The 18,393-nt window shown below is 36.5% G+C and overlaps 1 protein-coding gene across 31 annotated transcripts in view; it reads left to right on the top strand.

The window, feature by feature from the left end:
• Nucleotides 1-18,393, top strand: part of COX7B2 (cytochrome c oxidase subunit 7B2) — a 130,537-nt gene that overhangs the window by 93,496 nt on the left and 18,648 nt on the right. For 10 of the 31 annotated variants that reach the window (XM_054253380.2, XM_078367263.1, XM_078367264.1 and 7 more), the window contains one exon: nucleotides 14,775-14,852. The exons of 15 other annotated variants lie outside the window; for them this stretch is intronic. The gene's annotated coding sequence lies outside the window, so the exon portion shown is untranslated. Of the gene's footprint in view, nucleotides 1-8,469; nucleotides 8,527-14,774; nucleotides 14,853-18,393 lie in introns of all 31 variants that reach the window. 6 more of the 31 variants (XM_035293772.3, XM_054253387.2, XM_054253386.2 and 3 more) reach the window with 1 other exon arrangement.

Raw genomic sequence — 18,393 nt, forward strand, 5'->3', positions numbered from 1 at the left:
CATATAATGCTATTCACTATGGTGAATTATTTATTAGAATAATGTATTTCATACAACTGTTATTAAACTGTACCATTTGACCTCCTTTTTCTCATACTTGTCCCCACTCCATCCCTGGGGGATGGCCCAACTGCTCTACTCACTGCTTCTTTGTATTCAAGTTTTTTTTTTAATTTGGTTTATTTTTTTTTTTTTTTTAGATTGCACTGTTAGAATTACAGTTATCCAAAAGACAAGAGATAGCAAATGTTGGTGAGGGTATGGAGGAAGGGAAATCCTTTTGCCCTATTGGTGGGAATGTAGATTGGTGCAGCCATTGTAGAAAACAATAGTGAGGTTCTGAAATAATTCCAAAATAGAACTATCATATGACCCAGCAATCTCTCTTCTGGGTCTATACCCAAAGGAATGAAACCATCATTTTGAAAAGATATTAAATATCTGCACCTCCATTTTCATCACCGCATTGTTCACAGTAGCTGAGTTATGGAAACCATTTAAATGTCCATCAGTGGATGAATGGATAAAGTGTGAGTCTTGTGCGTGTGTGTGTGTGTGTGTGTGTGTGCATACACACACACATTATATATACACATACTTATATGCATGTATATATGCATACATATATACACACACGGTGAAATATTATTCAACCTCAGAAAAAGGAAATCCTCCTATTTGTGACAGCATGAGTGAACCTGAAGAACAGTTTGCTAAGTAAATAAGCCAGACACAGAAAGAAAAATACTGTATGATTTCACTAATATGTGCAGTCCTATTATATTTTCCATGTGTGATTTGGAAATAGCATTGCCTCTTTGGGTTGCCTGAGAATTAAATGTAATAACATAAGTAAATTTTGAATCACAGTATTCAGCATATAATATTTAAATGAATTGTAGCTATAACATTGGTTGTTCATTACCAATTTGTTGGTTCAGGTCAATGACTTCTGAGGTCTTCTTGGTTAAAGCCACACTCTTTGTCAAACAAATTATATAAATGAATGTAAAAATTTTTGGTATCAACATTGCAAAAATAACAACTAACATGTTTTATATTGTAATTTTAGATGCATACAATTATAAAAACTCAATGTTTTATTGAATCAGAGTAAATGTTTACCACATAAAATATTATTATTTGCAAAGGAGTCCAACAATTTAATCAACTAGGCAGATGGACTATTGAATTACTATAGTGAAAATTTAGTTTCACTGATTATTCTACTCACTGAAGTAACAGATGCTAAAAATACTAGCAGATACTTTAATACTGATGGAGCTAATTGATATATCAGATTATTCAGTGGATCATTAGCTGATGTGATTATACATGCAAGATATAAGCTGTATTTAAAAATGTCTAATGATTCTGTATGCTTCATCTTACACATTACCATCAAATGCACATTTTTTAATTTGACTGTAACAGTGAGAAACAGTTTTAAGTAGGTCACTCTTAATTAAATTGAAATTGATATATGGTGTTTATTTTTCTTGTTCTACTAATCAGTGAACATCTTGGTTAGATGGTCATGAAAAATAATGAAACTGAAAATCTGCATGCATTTACCTAGAAATGCAGTGTTACCATAAGAAATACCAATAGCATAGAGAGTTCAGATGATAACATGGTTTGCTGACTGAATGTTATTGTCATTGTTATGCTCTATTGAAAAAGGAAAATTAATGAGAATGCAAGATACTTATGTAATAAGAACTAGGTTAACTACCTTCGGGAGACACATCAACAGAAATGATAGTGATAGGAAAAGAAAGAATCTTGAAATTTTCGACGTTCTTATTAAGAATTTGATTTTCAAACCACATATCCACATTCTTCCTTCCCCACCCTCAGAGTTATGCCAGTTAAGTAAAATGCCCCTTGTCTTGGTGAAGGTAAGGATTACTTCATTCTGCACCAATGATGGTGTCAAAATGAGCTGGTAGGTCACATTTGTTGAATATTTACTATATGCCAGACACCATGTAAGTACAATTGAAAGAGAAAAAAAGATGGAAATCCATGCCTTCACGGAGCTTATATTTTATTGGCAGAAGATAGATATATTTAGATACATTATGTCATTTGGTCCATCTGTTTAACTTTATGAGGTAAGCACCAGTGTTATCTCCACCTATGTTTGAGGAAATTGAAGCATGAAGTTTGGTATTTGCTTTATGTCACATAGCTAGTTAAGGACTGAACCAGGAGCTAAAGCCCTGCAATATCCAACTACCATGATATTCTGTTTTTCTTAGTCTTTTGCTTCTTATTTGGACAGTGCTATGCATGTCTTAAACTGAAGCTATCTATTGCTGCTAGCCTCTGTAACTACATATGTTCCCTTCATTCTTACACAGACAAACTGAATACCTCTCTGAGGCAAGCTCCCCCATTTATACTCAAGACTTCCTTATCTTTGTTTAGTCAAATACCTAGCAGGTCCTCCTTTTCTTTTTCTACATTGGTATTTCCTCCGTCTCCACTGGATAATTCCACATGAGAGGATATATGTGCTATTACTTTTTCATTATTTAACACATTCTCTCTCCTCCCTGCCACGCCCCCTATCTCCCTGTCTCTTTCACTCCGCTTGACTCTTTAGCCACTGGCTCACTTATCAGCTCTTTGTTAAAAGCAAAATTCTTCATGAGTTATCCATACAATACTGTATTGAATACAAGACTGTATTCAATTGCTCTTCCATTTATTTCTTAAAAGCATTTAATTCAGGCTTTTACTCCTTTTTATTTCATGGAATTTTTTTTTGTCTGCTTTCAAGGTCCATGTTCCATTTTCAGAACTAGAAAATACATTTTAAAGATTGTTTAGTATCCTTACTTTCATACAGGATAAGCTTTATGTCCATGGCATGAGCTTACTAACATACATATATATCACATTTACTCTGGTTGATGTAGCAGTCTAATCTGCATCTTTAACATGTTTAATATACATCCAATGGAGAGGCATAAATGGTAAGAAGAAATTGGGATGTTAACCAGAACCATCTCAATGCTAACTATGCAAATTGGATGTTTTGCCACATAGATAAAAAGAAGAACAGTCTATAGCATTTTACTTCAAACTAGCTGGTACATGGAGGTCAAGAAAATCCCTGAATCTCTGGGATAGAACTCTTGGAGATCCTACCCTGCTTTTATAAGTTCTAAGTCAGCGGGGCGGTTCACAATCTTTACTAATCTCTTCCTGGGTATGTGCAGAAGCTCAAGGGTCTGTTTTGTGCTCCATCGGTAGCTGCTGAAATAAAATGGCTGAAGAAAGCCAGAAAGCCAGGAGGGATTATTAATTACTCTTTTGTCTTTCTTCTTTGCAACCAGCCAGTCACCAAATCTGGCAAAGGCTGATATTTCTTGATCTTCTCCCCTTCTCTGAATTCCCATTGCCAGTACTTTACATGCTTAATCATTTCCCACTGAGTTTATTACAGCAGTGCCCATCTTGCTTCCTGGTCTGACACACTTCACATGGCACATAGAGGTTTCTTTCTAACACACACGCACACGCACACGCACGCACACAGTCAAACTACTCTCTAGCTAAAAGCTTTTAGTGGCCCCTTATGGCCATTAAGATCTAACAGGAAATGGTAAAGAAAAAGTTCAACAAGTTATATTTTTGCCATCATTACTATTTTGCTGTTTGGAAATACTGTATGAATAGTCCTTTAAAAGGAATTGTTTTAAAGCAGACCCCAACTTTCCTGATATCTCAAGCATGGACTTGGTCTGTCTGCTAGATAATCCTCCACTGCCCCATACTCATAGGAGCAATGGTATATCCATTTCAACCTGACTGTAATTGTCTGTTGTCAGGAAGTATGTCTTATTTACTGGTTTATCTTTAGTGCACAGGAGCATTCCTAAAGCACAAACAATTTATCTTTAGATAAATATTCTTCAGTTTAAATAAACATTCCATCTTTCCTGAAATTGCAGTGTATTGGCATCTCACCATTTTATGGAAACTTGGAAGTAATGTTGGGCACTGTCTTACCAGTATCTGTATTTTTCTTCTGGCATCAGGCTCTTTTGAATACCTCAGATAACAGGGATCTCACTACTTCACAAGAAAGTTTGTTTCTTTATACAATATGATACACTTTGTTATTTGTAATCCTCTTTCTGTGCTTAATTGAAGTTTACTTCTAAATTTATATTCTAATTTGTAATACTTCAGCCTCATTGAACCCCATCTACTCTTATAGATATCATTCGTAATGGAAAATTTTGACTCTCCAAGTATCTTGCTGCTGTCACAGGTTTTACACTGTGGAGAAAAAGACTTTATTCAGAAGCTTCTTTTTATAATATCCATACATGGTGGAGGGGGGTGTTCATTGCAGTATGACCCAATTAGACAAAAGCATTTAAACAACTTATTTATCACTGAATAGTAAAAGATTCTGCTAATGCAAGTAGTGCACAGCAATGTGTCATATACTTCAGGAAAATGTAAAATTATAAAAACTGAGCATTCTGGTTTCCCTGATGAAAGATTTACAGTCATCCTGAAATACAATGACTTTTTGCAATTTTGTTAGAACATCAAACTGAATAGAGATTATTGTTTTAACAACATATGACTATAACAATAAAATTTGACCCCAGAACCTGATATTCTGGTTTGTAAAATATTGTCTTCTAATATATACTTTTCATAACATACTGGAAGTCATATTTGTTATGTTCCATAAAGAATATAAATATCGATTAGGCTGATCGATCCAAGATGGCCGACCACTAACAGCTCAGGATTGTAGCTCCCAGTGAAAGCCCAGAGAACGAGACGACGCCACACTTTTAGACGAATTTTCGTCACTCACCGATCAGCTGATTCCCAGTGGAGGAGCCCCACGGGTCGCCAGCGCGACTCTTGTGGCCGCCGCAGCGGTTTTGCCGGCGTCTCGGTGCAGCAGCTCTTCATGCAGAGCCAACGGGACTGCTTCCCCTACTGACCGGAGTTTGGAGCTCCGGGAAGTCAGAGCCGCTTGTTGCGGACTCAAGAGGGAAGCCAGACCAGAGAATCCCGGGCAGAAGACCACCATCGGTCTTACCGCTGCTATTTAGGCTGCCACAGTGGGTTGCTCGGATCCCAACACTGGGAATCAATAGGTCGGACGTCGACTCAGAAGACTAATTAGAAAGGCGGTTCATCTACAATGAAGGGAAAAAAACAGCCTAAGAAGGCCGAGTATACTCAAAATCAGAACCCATCAGCAACAGAACAAGCCCTGATGGAAAAGGACTCATCAGCAACCGAACAAGCCCTGATGGAAAAGGACTCATCAGTAACGGAACAAGCCCTGATGGAAAAGGACTGTGTTCCATTATCTGAAGTAGGCTTTAAAAGGTGGATGATAAGAAACTTCTGGGAGTTAAAGGAACTTGTTCTAACCCAATGTAAAGAAACTAAGAACTTGGAAAAAAGGTTAGATGAAATGTTGAAAAGAATAGACAATATAGAGAGGAATACAAATGAACTTATGGAGTTGAAAAATACAACACGAGAACTTAGTGAAACATGTACAAGCTTAAACAGCCGAATGGATCAAGCAGAAGAAAGGGTATCAGAGGTCGAAGATCAACTTAATGAAACAACACAACAAGACAAGAATAGAGAAAAAAGGATAAAAAGGAATGAGCAAAGTCTCCAAGCAATATGGGACTATGTGAAAAGACCTAATATACGCTTGATTGGTGTACCTGAATGTGACGGAGAGAATGAATTCAAGCTGGAAAATACTCTCCAGGACATTATCCAGGAAAATTTTCCTAATTTAGCAAAGCAGGACACTATTCAACCCCAGGCAATACAGAGAACACCACAAAGATATTCCTCAAGAAGACCAACCCCAAGGCACATAATGGTTAGATTCACCAAGATCGAAACGAAGGAGAAAATATTAAGGGCAGCCAGAGAGAAAGATCAAGTTACCCATAAAGGTAAGCCTATTAGGCTTACAGCAGATCTCTCAACGGAAACCCTACAAGCTAGAAGAGAGTGGGGGCCAATATTCAATATACTTAATCAACAGAACTTTCAGCCCAGAATTTCATATCCTGCCAATTTAAGCTTTACATTTGAAGGAAAAATAAAATCTTTTAGGAACAAGCAAGTACTCAGAGATTTTATTACCACCAGGCCTGCTTTACAAGAACTTCTAAAAGAAGCACTATACACAGAAAGGAACAACCAGTATGACCCTTTCTAAAAATACACCAAAAAGTAAAGAGCATTAACATAAAGAAGAATTTTTATCAATGAAAGGACAAAATAGCCAGTTAATATCAAACGGCAGCAACCCTAAATTTAAATCGACCAAATCTCCCAATCAAAAGATACAGACAAAATCTAATGGTATATCCAAAGATATACATAGACTCAAAATAAAGGGTTGGAAAAAAAAAAAGTACCAACCAAATGGAGAGCAAAAATAAATAAATAAGCAGGAGTTGCAATTTTCACATTTGACAAAATAGATTTCAAAGCTACAAGGATACAAGGATAAAAGGATTAATGTAATAATAAGAGATCTTAACACCCAGATACATAAGACCCATAATGAGATTTAGATTCAACGAGACAGAAAATTGATAATGATATCTGGGACTGGAACTAAGATCCAGAACAAATAAACTCAATAGGGCTCTCCATTTTAAACACACAAAATATACAATATCCACAAAATCTAACGATATATCTAAAGATATACAAAGACTCAAAACAAGGGGATGGAAAAAAGCTCACCAACCAAATGGAGAGCAAAAATAAATAAATAAAAAGCAGGAGTTGCAATTCTCACACTTAATAAAATAGATTTCAAAGCTACAAGGATGCAAGGGTAAAAGGATTATTACAACAATAAGAGATCTTAACACCCAGATACATAAGACACATAATGAGATTTAGATTCAACGAGACAACAAATTGATAAGATATCCAGGACTTGAACTCAGAACCAGAACAAATAAACACAATAGAGGTCTCCATTTTAAACACATAAAATATGCATTAACCACTTTAAACACTCAAAATATTGATCGGCCATTATTGAAACCCATTTTAGGAATGAAGTAATATTCCTTTTTCCCTCTTTTTCTTTTTTTCCCCTTCTTTTTCTCTTTTTCCCTAAAAAAAAAAAAAAAAAAAAAAAAAAATTATTAGGCTATGTATTTTTCTTCATCTGAGAGGCATTTTAAAAAATGCTTAGATACTTCTAAACACTGATTTTTGTATCACTGTTCATCTTCTAATTAGATATTTAATTGTTAGACAGTAGATATTAATTTTTTGTTGTTATTGAAAGTGAACTGGAAAATTCTAAAATCAACTAAATATTCTTAGTTTTAACCTTCTTATGAAGGTAATGCATTCTGAGAGTAGTACTGGTGCATTTGAGTTACACAGAGGAGCTCACTGTCAACATGAGCATGGTTTCTATTTCTATTCAATTCATTATATATTCTTTATATAAAAAAAAAAGAAAAAAAAGAATATAAATATCTTCTGCTTTCTTAGTCATTATCTTAAAGAATCTAACTGGCATACCATATGTACTTGTAATTTATGTTTAAGTATCAAGCAGTATCACTTACAATGTCTAGAAGTGAGGTAATTATTTAGTTAAGGTCACATGTATGAGTGATAAAATTCACAGAAACGTAATTTTATTTCATAGGTATGGAAACATCAACTATTTGAAAATTAAGTAGTATATCTTTCTTTATATCTTTAGTAAGCATAAGCTATATTCTCATCTAGTGCTTTATGTTTTGAGTGAATAACTTGCTTTAAAATTGTATAGTGAAAATGTAAATCACATTTAGTCGAATCTCTGATACATTTAAATTGTTTCTCTTTTGGATTCAGGATTAGCCTTAGAATCAGTTATTCCTTCATTCCGGCTATTACATTAACCCATCAGTGATAAGACTCGAGGATATAAGAGGTCCAGATAAAAATGGGTAGGGATATGAGAGAAGAGTTGAGTAGGTATCAGAGAAAGAGAAAAAAATAAATATTTTTAATTTATTATTAAACCTCTGACAACTGACACTTTAGACATGGAAATAGGGAGAATAGATAACAATCCACCAATGAAATAGGGATAAGACAGACATCACTTTGCCTTTAAAGTCATGGCCTCTATGTTGGTGCCAATATAGTAAGGCTATCCACAAAATATTTAGAATGGAAACCTGCTGACATGCATGAAAAATTAAGAAAACTAGAGCATTAGAACAGAATATAGTCAGACAGGGAGTTAGTATAATTTCTCTGAATTTGAGGATAAGGTCAGGTAAATTTTAAATTCAATATAGTGATTGAAAGTAGCCATGGATAGAAGAACTAGACTTTAAGATAATGGGTTAAAATGTGTTGCTAACCAAGCCAAGAAGGGAATTTAGTTTTTGTTTGTTTGTTTTGTTTTATTTTTAGATAAACACTTGCAAAACCTGGGGGCACTTTCCAGAAAAGGAATAACAGCTATGTGAGGTATTGAAAATATCAAAAGAGTGAACATCTTGACTGAAACATTATCACAGAAAGCATAACGTAATGTCGGGGTCTGGCACGTCTGCCAGGGGGCTACCGACCTGCGGGAGTCCCCGAGACCACCAACGTAGATGTCTCGTTCAACCTGAGGGAGAGAGTGTGTGGAAGTGAGAGAGGATAGGAAAGTGGAGTCTGGAGGTCTACTTGCAGTCAAGCAGCAACTTTATTTCTGTAGGTGACAGCTTTTATACCTTTTTTCTTGTTACATTTACTTTAGCTCAGCAGAAAAGGGGGAAAACAGAAAAGGGAACAGAAATCACACAAAAATAGTTATCAGGGGCCTGTGATAACAGCTCACAAAGCAGTTTTAAGGGGGCTTGTGATAATACCTTACAAAGCAGTTTAAGGGGACTTGTGATAATAGCTTACAAAGCAGTTTAAGAGTTAATATATGTTTTTCAAAGATACACAGTGCAAGCAAACAATGGTTCCCTTAAAGTGGCTTGTTAACTATGTTTTCCATCAGGAGGTAGAGTGAAGGCTCAGCTCCCGAGAAAATATGGGCAGGGGTCTTTGCCCCTCTCAGGCACCTCAATTGCAGCAAGCTTATTGCTTACACAGAGACTAAAGCGGATATGAAGCAGTCAGCACAATGTCCTCATAAACTGCAGGCCCTTACTCTGCATTCTGTTTTTTGCCTCAGTGGCTTAGCCATTTTTACCTCAACTTGAGAGCAGGGGGGAGCAGATAGGTCCAGCAGCCAAGATAGGGCGAGTCATGCTAACTGTCTCAAGCCCTTGGCATGAACACTGCATTGTAACTCATTCTGTTGGATCTGACTGTCTAGCAGGAGATTGTTAATGAGCTGTCCATGGATTCTGAAAAATCAGAGTCTGAGAGGAAATATTCAGGTCAGCCTAAAGAGAATGATGGAAGAAGGGAATTAGGAGGGTGCATGTTTGCAGATACTGTGGAAGTACAGCTTTTTCTGAATCATGAAATTCAGTTTAATCATTATTTGGATAAAAAATATCTCTAGATAAGAGTATCAAAGTGGCAGTCTATGGACTAAAGATAGCCCCCAGATCTGTTTTGTTTGCCCTACATAGTATTTTAGAAATTGTCTATTAAAAATGAAAATATTTTACATTAAAAATCTAGATGTTCAGCTTCTTTCTAAAAAGTTAGATCCAGAAGCTCAGCTCAAATTTGGGCAAGGCAACAGTCAAATTTAACATGATTCTGCTACTTCACTGTGGTTGTTAATATAGCTTATTTCTCCCCAACATTGAAGCTTTACTGTCAGTTCTTATTTTTTATTATGCTTATACCATGCCTTTTCCTTATGTATTAGTCCATTCTCACACTGCTATAAAGCACTGCCCGAGACAGGGTAATTTATAAAGAAAATATGTTTAATTGACTCACAGTTCAGCATGACTGGGGAGGCCTCAGAAAATTTACAATCATGGTGGAATGGGAAGCAAACACATCTTCTTCAAATGGCAGCAGGAAGGAGAAGCGCTATACAAAGGGAGAAAAGCCCCTTATAAAACCATCAAATCTTGGGAGAATCATCCCCATGATTCACTTATCTCCCACGACATGTGGAGATTATGAGAACTACAATTCAAGATGAGATTTGGGTGGGGACATAGCCAAACCATATTACCTTATAACAGTAGAAAACCATTTTTCTCCTTTCTATGTTTCTATTTGGAATGGAAAATAAAAATAGTTAAAAAATAGACAATGTATTTCATGTGTTGCAGAAGAAAAGAGAATATATATATTTTCATTGAAGTGTAAAACTTTTCTACTTAATTTATGTGAAAATCCTTAGCCGATATGCCACTTTTCCATGATTTTTCTGGTTTCCCTGGACATTTAATTCTATGTCCTATGTTCTAGAGTCAGCAGTCAAAAAAAATTTTTTAAATCTTATTTAAAGCCTACAAACTCCATAGGTAATTTGGGTTTCCTTGTGTCTACTTAGAGGAGATAGGTACCTTTATTACTGGAATAAATAAGCACTAGCAGTAAATCAAAACTGTAAGCTTGTGCAGTATAATTTAATCATCAAAGCAATCCAGCATAAGTTGAAAGAAAAACTATTTCTGTGAAGATGAGAATCAGGTACTAGATTGCAATTACTCTGCTTATGCTCCCTACAATAGCTTTTCTGTTCCTTGGCATTTCTTTCTCTCCCTTTCTTTTTTTTTCTTCCTCCCAGCATTAATTAGGTATACATAAAAAATAAAAATTATATATATTTAAGGTATAAAATGTGATGCTTTGATTTATGTGTGCATTGTGAAATAATTATCACTGTCAGACTAATTAACATATCCATGACCTCAGATATTTACCATCTTCTTTGTGTGGTGAGAAAATTTAAGAACTACTCTCTTAGCAATTTTTGAGCATACCATACGGTATCATTAACTATAGTGCCCATGCTGCATATTTGATCTCTAGAACTTAATCTACTGTAACTTTGTTTCCTTTGACTTGCAACTCCTCATTTCCCCCATATTTTAGCGTGTGACCACCACCATTATTCTCTGCTTCTGAGTTTGAATTCTTTAGATTCCATATATACAAGTGAGATTAACCAGTATTGTATTTGTTTTTCCGTGCCTGGTTTATTGCACTTAGCATAATGTAATCCAGGTTCATCCATATTGTCATGAATGGGAGGATCTCCTTTTTGCTACTCAATAGTATTCCAATATGTGTGTGTGTGTGTGTGTGTGTGTGTGTCTACTCACATTTTTAAATATATTTATCTGATGACTGACACTTAGGTTGATCCCACATCTTGCATGTTGTGAATAGTGCTGCAATGAAGTACAGATATCTCTTTGAGATACAGGTTGTGCAAGCCAAATCCAAAAGTCCAAAGTTGAAAATACTCAAAAATTTGAAACATTTTGAACACCAACATGATCCTCAAAGGAAATGCTGATTGGAGAACTTTGGATGACAGATTTTCAGATTTGGAATGTTCAACCTGAAAGTATATCCTTTATCTGCAATGCTTGGGATCAGAGGTTTTTCAGATTTCTGATTTTTTTTGTTGTTGTGGGTTGGGGGTGGATTTTGAAATGTTTGCATTATATTTACCAGTTGAGCATCTCCAATCTGAAAATCGGAAATTCTCCAGTGAGTAATTTCCTTTGAGTATCATGCTGGCACTCAAAAAGTTTTGGATTTTGGAGAATTTTGAGTTTCAGATTTTCAGATTAGTGATACTCAAACTGTAAAGCAACTATTCCTAATAATAAAGAAATCTAAAATCTGTAACAATTTTTTAATGATTGCCATTCTAACTGGCGTGAGATGGTATCTCAATGTGGTTTTGATTTGCATTTCTCTAATGACCAATGATGCTGAGCATTTTTCATGTTTGTTGGTCTCATATATGTCTTTTTTTTAAAAAAAAAATATCTGTACATATCCTTCACCAACTTTTGAATTGGTTTGCTTGCTTTTTTTCCTTCTAAATCTGTTTTAGTTCTTTGTAGATCCTAGATATCAGCCCTTTGTCAGATTGGTAGACTGCAAAAGTTTTTTCCCATTCTGTTGGTTGTCAATTCACTCTAATGACTGTTTCTTTTGCTGTGCAGAAGCTGTGGAGTTTAATTAGGTCCCATTTGTCTATTTTGGCTTTTGTTGACAAAGCTTTTGGTGTTTTGGTCATGAAGTCCTTGCCTATGCCTATGTCCTGAATGGTTTTTCCTAGATTTTCTTCTAGGGTTTTTATGGTGTTAGGTGTTATGTTTAAGTCCTTAATCCATCTGGAGTTAATTTTAGTGTAAGGTGTCAGGAAGGGGTCCAGTTTCTGCTTTCCGCACATGGCTGGCCAGTTTTCCCAACACCATTTATTAAACAGGGACTCCTTTCCCCATTGATTTTTTTTTGTCAGGTTTGTCAAAGATTGGATGCTTGTAGATGTGTTTGTTGCCTCCAAGGCCTCTGTTCTGTTCCATTGGTCTATATCTCTGTTTTGGTACCAGTACCATGCTGTTTTGATTACTGTAGCCTTTTAATATAGTTTGAAGTCAGGTAGCGGGATGCCTCCAGCTTTGTTATTTTTGCTTAGGATTGTCTTTTCTATGCAGGCCTCCTTTTGTTCCGTATGAGGTTTAAGGTGGTTTTTTTTCCAGTTCTGTAAACAAGGTCATTGGTAGCTTGATGGTGATAGCATTGAATCTATAAATTACTTTGGGCAGTATGGCCATTTTCACAATATTGATTCTTACTAACCATGAGCATGGGATGTGTCTCCATCTGTTTGTGTTGTCTCTTATTGCCTTGAGCAGTGGTTTGTAGTTAGACCATCCTGGCCAACATGGTAAAACACCATCTCTACTAAAAATAGAAAAACTAGCTGGGCATGGTTGCACACACCTGTAGTCCCAGCTACTCGGAAGGCTGAGGCAGGAGAATCACTTGAACCTGATAGGTGGAGGTTGCAATCAGCCCAGATCCCCCCATTGCACTCCAGCCTGATGACAGGTGAGACTCTGTCTCAAAAGAAAAAAAAAAGTGGGCAAAGGATATGAACAGACACTTTTCAAAAGAAGACATTTAAACAGCCAACAAACATATGAAAAAATGCTCATCATTACTGGTCATTAGAGAAATGCAAATCAAAACCACATTGAGATACCATTTCACACCAGTTAGCATGGCAATCATTAAAAAATCTGGAGACAACAGATGCTGGAAAGAATGTGAAGAAATAGGAACACTTTTACACTGTTGATGGGAGTGTAAATTAGTGCAACCATTGTGGAAGACAGTGTGGCAACTTCTCAAGGATCTAGAAATAGAAATACCATTTGACCCAGCAATCCCATTACTGGGTATAAACCCAAAGCATTATAAATAATTCTACTATAAAGACACATGCACACATATGTTCATAACAGCACTGTTTATAATAGCAAAAACTTGGAACCAACCCAAATGCCCATCAATGATAGATATGCTGCTTTCTAATGTTCTCAACTGTGAAGAAGAGAGCATAGAAAATCTGCAGAAGTGGATGTTTGAGTATATTTATTGTCTGTGATCTATGTCTATTATTATTTTCTTTTCTCTGCTTGGTCCTGTATTCCATTGTCACCTGGTACTACTTTCATTAAACCTATTATGATCCATTTCTGTTTATACTACAAGAGGTATTGTTATCTTCATATACATGTGTAAAATGGAACAACGAAAGTTTGCACCCTGCTCAAGGTCACATAATTTATAGAGTTGCAGAGCTGACACTTAACATTTTTGAGATACTGTAGCACAAACATACTGTTCATATGGTTATTTGCAGTCTTACCCAATGGTTGAATACAAAACAAAATAAAACAAAAAAAGACAGTAGGTGAGTAGACAGCAGTAGTAATTAAGGAGATCAGTAAGATGCTTTAATGGATGGTGGAATTTTTGGGTCTTTTTAAATTCACTCATCTCCACAACTTCTGACCTATAGTTAGAATTTTTGATTTCTCCTGGGCTCTTTTGATTTTTAATCCCTAGTAATTCCAAAGGTCTGAGAAGGGCAGAACAAAAAGCAATTCATCATGTTGGCGAGCAGAGATCTATATTTCCCTGGAGCAAAGCATTGAACCTTTGAGTTTCAAGCAGCTTGGGATATTGAGTCCAAATCATCAGATTTCAGACATAAAATAGTAAAAAAAGTAGTAACTCTGGAAAATGCATTCTCAGCCTGAAATCTTATCTTATACTTCCTCAGAAAAAGAGAATGTTACCATAAGATAAACAGAAGATAAACCGTTCAGCACTTTCATCTGCCCTGGGACCAGGAGAACACAGTGGGAATGATTGAGCAATTAAAGCAATATAATCTATATGTGGAAGGTAAAGGAGACTGTGTATTTAGTGAAGACTATTTCTAATATGCCTCTCTATGCTATGCCAGCTCTTTAATGGATACCTTGGCTGCATGAAAACAGCAGGAAACTATATTGCACTCCAGACGCTATCATTTAGGTGGCCCCCTGCTCCTGGTTCTGCTGACAAGCAGGTTGTACAGACAGAACAGGGACTATTTTTCAAGAAGCTCTGGTTTCTGATGTCATAGCATCATTTTAAAAGCTTGTTCTACTCACTTTAAAATGATCTAATTGAGATAGAGCTCAGGTCCTAGCAAGAAAACACTTGGCTTGCTACATAAGTAGCTCATCTGCCTTACAAGAGGTTTTCCTGTGTTTGATTTTTAGCCAGCTGAGGTGACCAAGCAGTGAAAGCCCAGAAGGACTTTAAGTGCTGAAAGAAGGAAGAAATCCTCAGGAAGTCCAGTAGGAAGACATATTTTTCTATAATTTGCTGCCATGTAGAATCACCAGTGTGACAATGAGTTCATTTCAAACACATCAAAAACTTTTTTCTTATTCTTTCTTCATTTCTTTGCTGAATTTTGAATACTTAATTAAGATTTAGTTTCTTGTCCATTAATTCTTTCTTTAGCTATGACTACTCTGCCATTAAATTTATTCACTGAGTTTTTAATGTTAATTATTTGTATTTCAGACATTTTATGTGGTTTTGATTTTAGTCTTTTTAGAAATTTTTCATGTTTTCTTCATGTAACTATTTTAAGGTTAGAAAAAAATCTCTGAGTATATTAAATACATTTTCCTCATAGTTGTTCTTTAACAATTACACTATCTGAAGGATTTCTTAGTTTATTTCTTCTATTATTTCCTCTGATTTTTGCTTCTGATACCTTGTTTCTGTATGTATTTAGTAATTTTATTTATGAGCTCCTCATTTGCCTTAGATTTTTAATTTTGATATTTCTCTGGGATCTGGGGTAGAAGTGTATTTTTCCAGAGAGGATTTACATTTACTTCTGTGGGTCTAGGATCTCTAAAAACTATATTTTCAATGTGAGATTGTGCATAAGCCTGCAGGAGGGCCAGTTTGTGGGTCCACAATATTATTCACTATTTTTGACCAGTGCCCCACTAGGCATCTTCGAGGTTTGAGAGAGTTTATTTTTCTTGTGGTTTTCTGCAAAGTGGTTTATTTATGGGCTTCCATTTACCTGAAGATATAGCCATTTGCTATTAGAGTTTTAAAAGGATAAATGTCCTATCTGAGGCCTAGGCTTTGATTTTTATTTTCCATGTAATGTGAGTCCATGAAAACTGAAATTCACATTCACATTTTTGGGCAAATACTCTGAGTAAATGCTGGCTACATTCCTATGCTTATTTCTTTGGGTTCACTAAATTTCTACAATACATCCTGCCACATTATTGCAAATGGAAATCTTAATCAAAAACATTTTGGCTAAAGAGGGTTGGACTTATTCGCAGCTATTCTTTTAATTTATTTTCTTGTTGATATAGTATGGATGACTCTTTATTAGTTTCCCATGTAATATCCAGCTTTGTCACCTGAACTTTTGGGGATGGAAATATATTAAATTTTCATCAATAAAAAGCACACAGAGACTATCTGTACTTTAGGCACTTGCCAGTATGTGGAGACATGAATCGACTATCATCTACTCCCTGCCAGATATATAGCTGAAATAATGGTTAATTGAGACAGAGAGAGAGAAACTGACTATCTTTTGAAGAGCCATGTCAACCACTCACTTTCATAGATTTTCTCTGCTCTATACCTCTCAGTTTAGAGCATTAGAAAGTAGCATAGCTGAAGTTATATTAATTGCTATACACAAAGTTTCACAGAATCCTGATTGAATTAATATTGCCTCCATTTTATAGAACAATGTTATAATTCTTATACTAGTTAAGAAATTACCATGAAATATTGTAGAATACTAATAGAAAGAAATTACCATAAAGTATTATAGTTGCAAAGAAAATCCAAAATTGCTTGGAGGCCTGCAAGCTTCTGCATTATGCACTCCTCCTGATCCTTCCTAGCTGACTTGATGCCAGCTTCCCTCCCCACATGACCTAGTCACCTTGGGCTTTTTTCAGTTTCTCTCTCAGGGCCTTGTGTGTTAAGGCTTCTGCTTATAATTTCCTTTCTTCTTTGTTACAGAACATTTCTCTTTTTATTTTTATTTTTTCAGTCCACAAACATTTATTGCACGCCTAAACTATGCTCATCTCTGAACAGTAGTGGATAAGACAGACTTACACAGCAGTGAACAATATAACATAAACTCCATGAGAATAGGAGTTTATATTCTAGGGACAGAGTGACAAACAAATGAAAAATTTCCAAAGTGCACAGGATGTATGGGGAACAGTTTGGTGTGAGATGGTATGTGTAAGGACTAAGGAAGGTAAGATTTTGTAGAAGTAAGGCTAATTGGTAAAGGTATTTGGATTGCAAAAGGGCAGTGTTTTGGGGGTTAGAAAAGCAGAGAAGTGACAAGCGAGGTTTTTGAAAAATAATTTATTATAGTATATTTAAGGGGTACAAGTGCAGGTTTCTTACATGCATATATTGCATAGGGATAGAGTATGGGCTTTTAGTGCACCCATCACCAGAATAGTGAACATTGTAACCAAAAGGTAGTTTTTCAGCCCTAACCCCGCTCCCACCCTCCCACCTCTCATAGTCTCCAGTGTCTATTATTCCACTCTGCATGTGCACATGTACATATGGTTTAGCTCCTACTTACTAGTGAAAACATGTAATAATTGATTTTCTGTTTCTAAAGTATGTCACAGAGGATAATGGTCTCCAGTTCCATCCATGTTGCTGAAAAAGACATGTTTTCATTATTTTTTATAACTAAGCAATATTTTAGAAGTTTGCAGAGATCCTGGACCCTCCACCACATGATGCCCTAGTCACATTGGGCTTTTTTCAGTTTCTGGTTTATATATATATATATATATATATATCCCCTGACCACAAGCTTTGGCTTTCCTGTGGGTGCCGCGATACTGGTGGATGAAGTTGGCGTGGATGTAGCAAAACATGTGGCAGAAGATCTGGGCAAAGCCTTTGGGGAGCGGTTTGAAGGTGGAAACCCAGAACTGCTGACACAGATGGTCTCCAAGGGCTTCCTTGGTCAAAAGTCTGGGAAGGGCTTTTACATCTATCAGGAGGGTGTGAAGAGTAAGAATTTGAATTCTGACATGGATAATATTTTAGCGAATCTGAAGATACCTCCAAAGTCTGAAGTCTCCTCAGACGAAAATATCCAGTTCCGCCTGGTGACAAGATTTGTGAATGAGGCAGTCATGTGCCTCCAGGAGAGGATCTTACCCACACCTGCAGAGGGAGACATCGGAGCCGCCTTTGGGCTTGGCTTCCTGCCCTGTCTTCGAGGGCCTTTCGGCTTTGTGGATCTGAATGGCGCCCAGAAGCTAGTGGACCGACTCAAGAAGTATGAGGCTGCCTATGGAAAACAGTTCATGCCCTGCCAGCTGCTAGCTGACCATGCTAACAGCCCTAACAAGAAGTTCTACCAGTAAGCGGGTCTCACGCCTCACTCCATCAGTGCACTAACCCCAGCTGCTGGCAGTGCTGGTTCTCCAACAGACTGGTGTCTAGATTTATCAGAGTAACGAGAAGGAAGATAAATCCTGGCATTGGGTTTGCTTCCCAATTAAACTGCCTTCAGCCAAGACCACCTCTCCCTCCTGGTGAAGTCTGTGAATTAGAGTTTGCACTTCCTATTGGAAGGTGGAACCCACTGTGCTCATTGTGTAAGTCCCGAGGCCTAGAGTGGCAGCCAAGAGCCATCTGGAGCCATCTCTGTGCCTGTACCTACCAGGAGGCCAGGGTGGTCAGAGGTGGTGAGGGCAAATTCTGCACCCAACCAAACACATAACGATAAAAACCAATCTCTGTATCAGCAAAAAAAAAAAAAAAAAAAAAAAACACCACACATGATATAGA

The sequence above is a fragment of the Callithrix jacchus genome, chromosome 3 (genome assembly GCF_049354715.1).
Source record: "Callithrix jacchus isolate 240 chromosome 3, calJac240_pri, whole genome shotgun sequence".
In the NCBI taxonomy this organism is placed as follows: domain Eukaryota; kingdom Metazoa; phylum Chordata; class Mammalia; order Primates; family Cebidae; genus Callithrix; species Callithrix jacchus.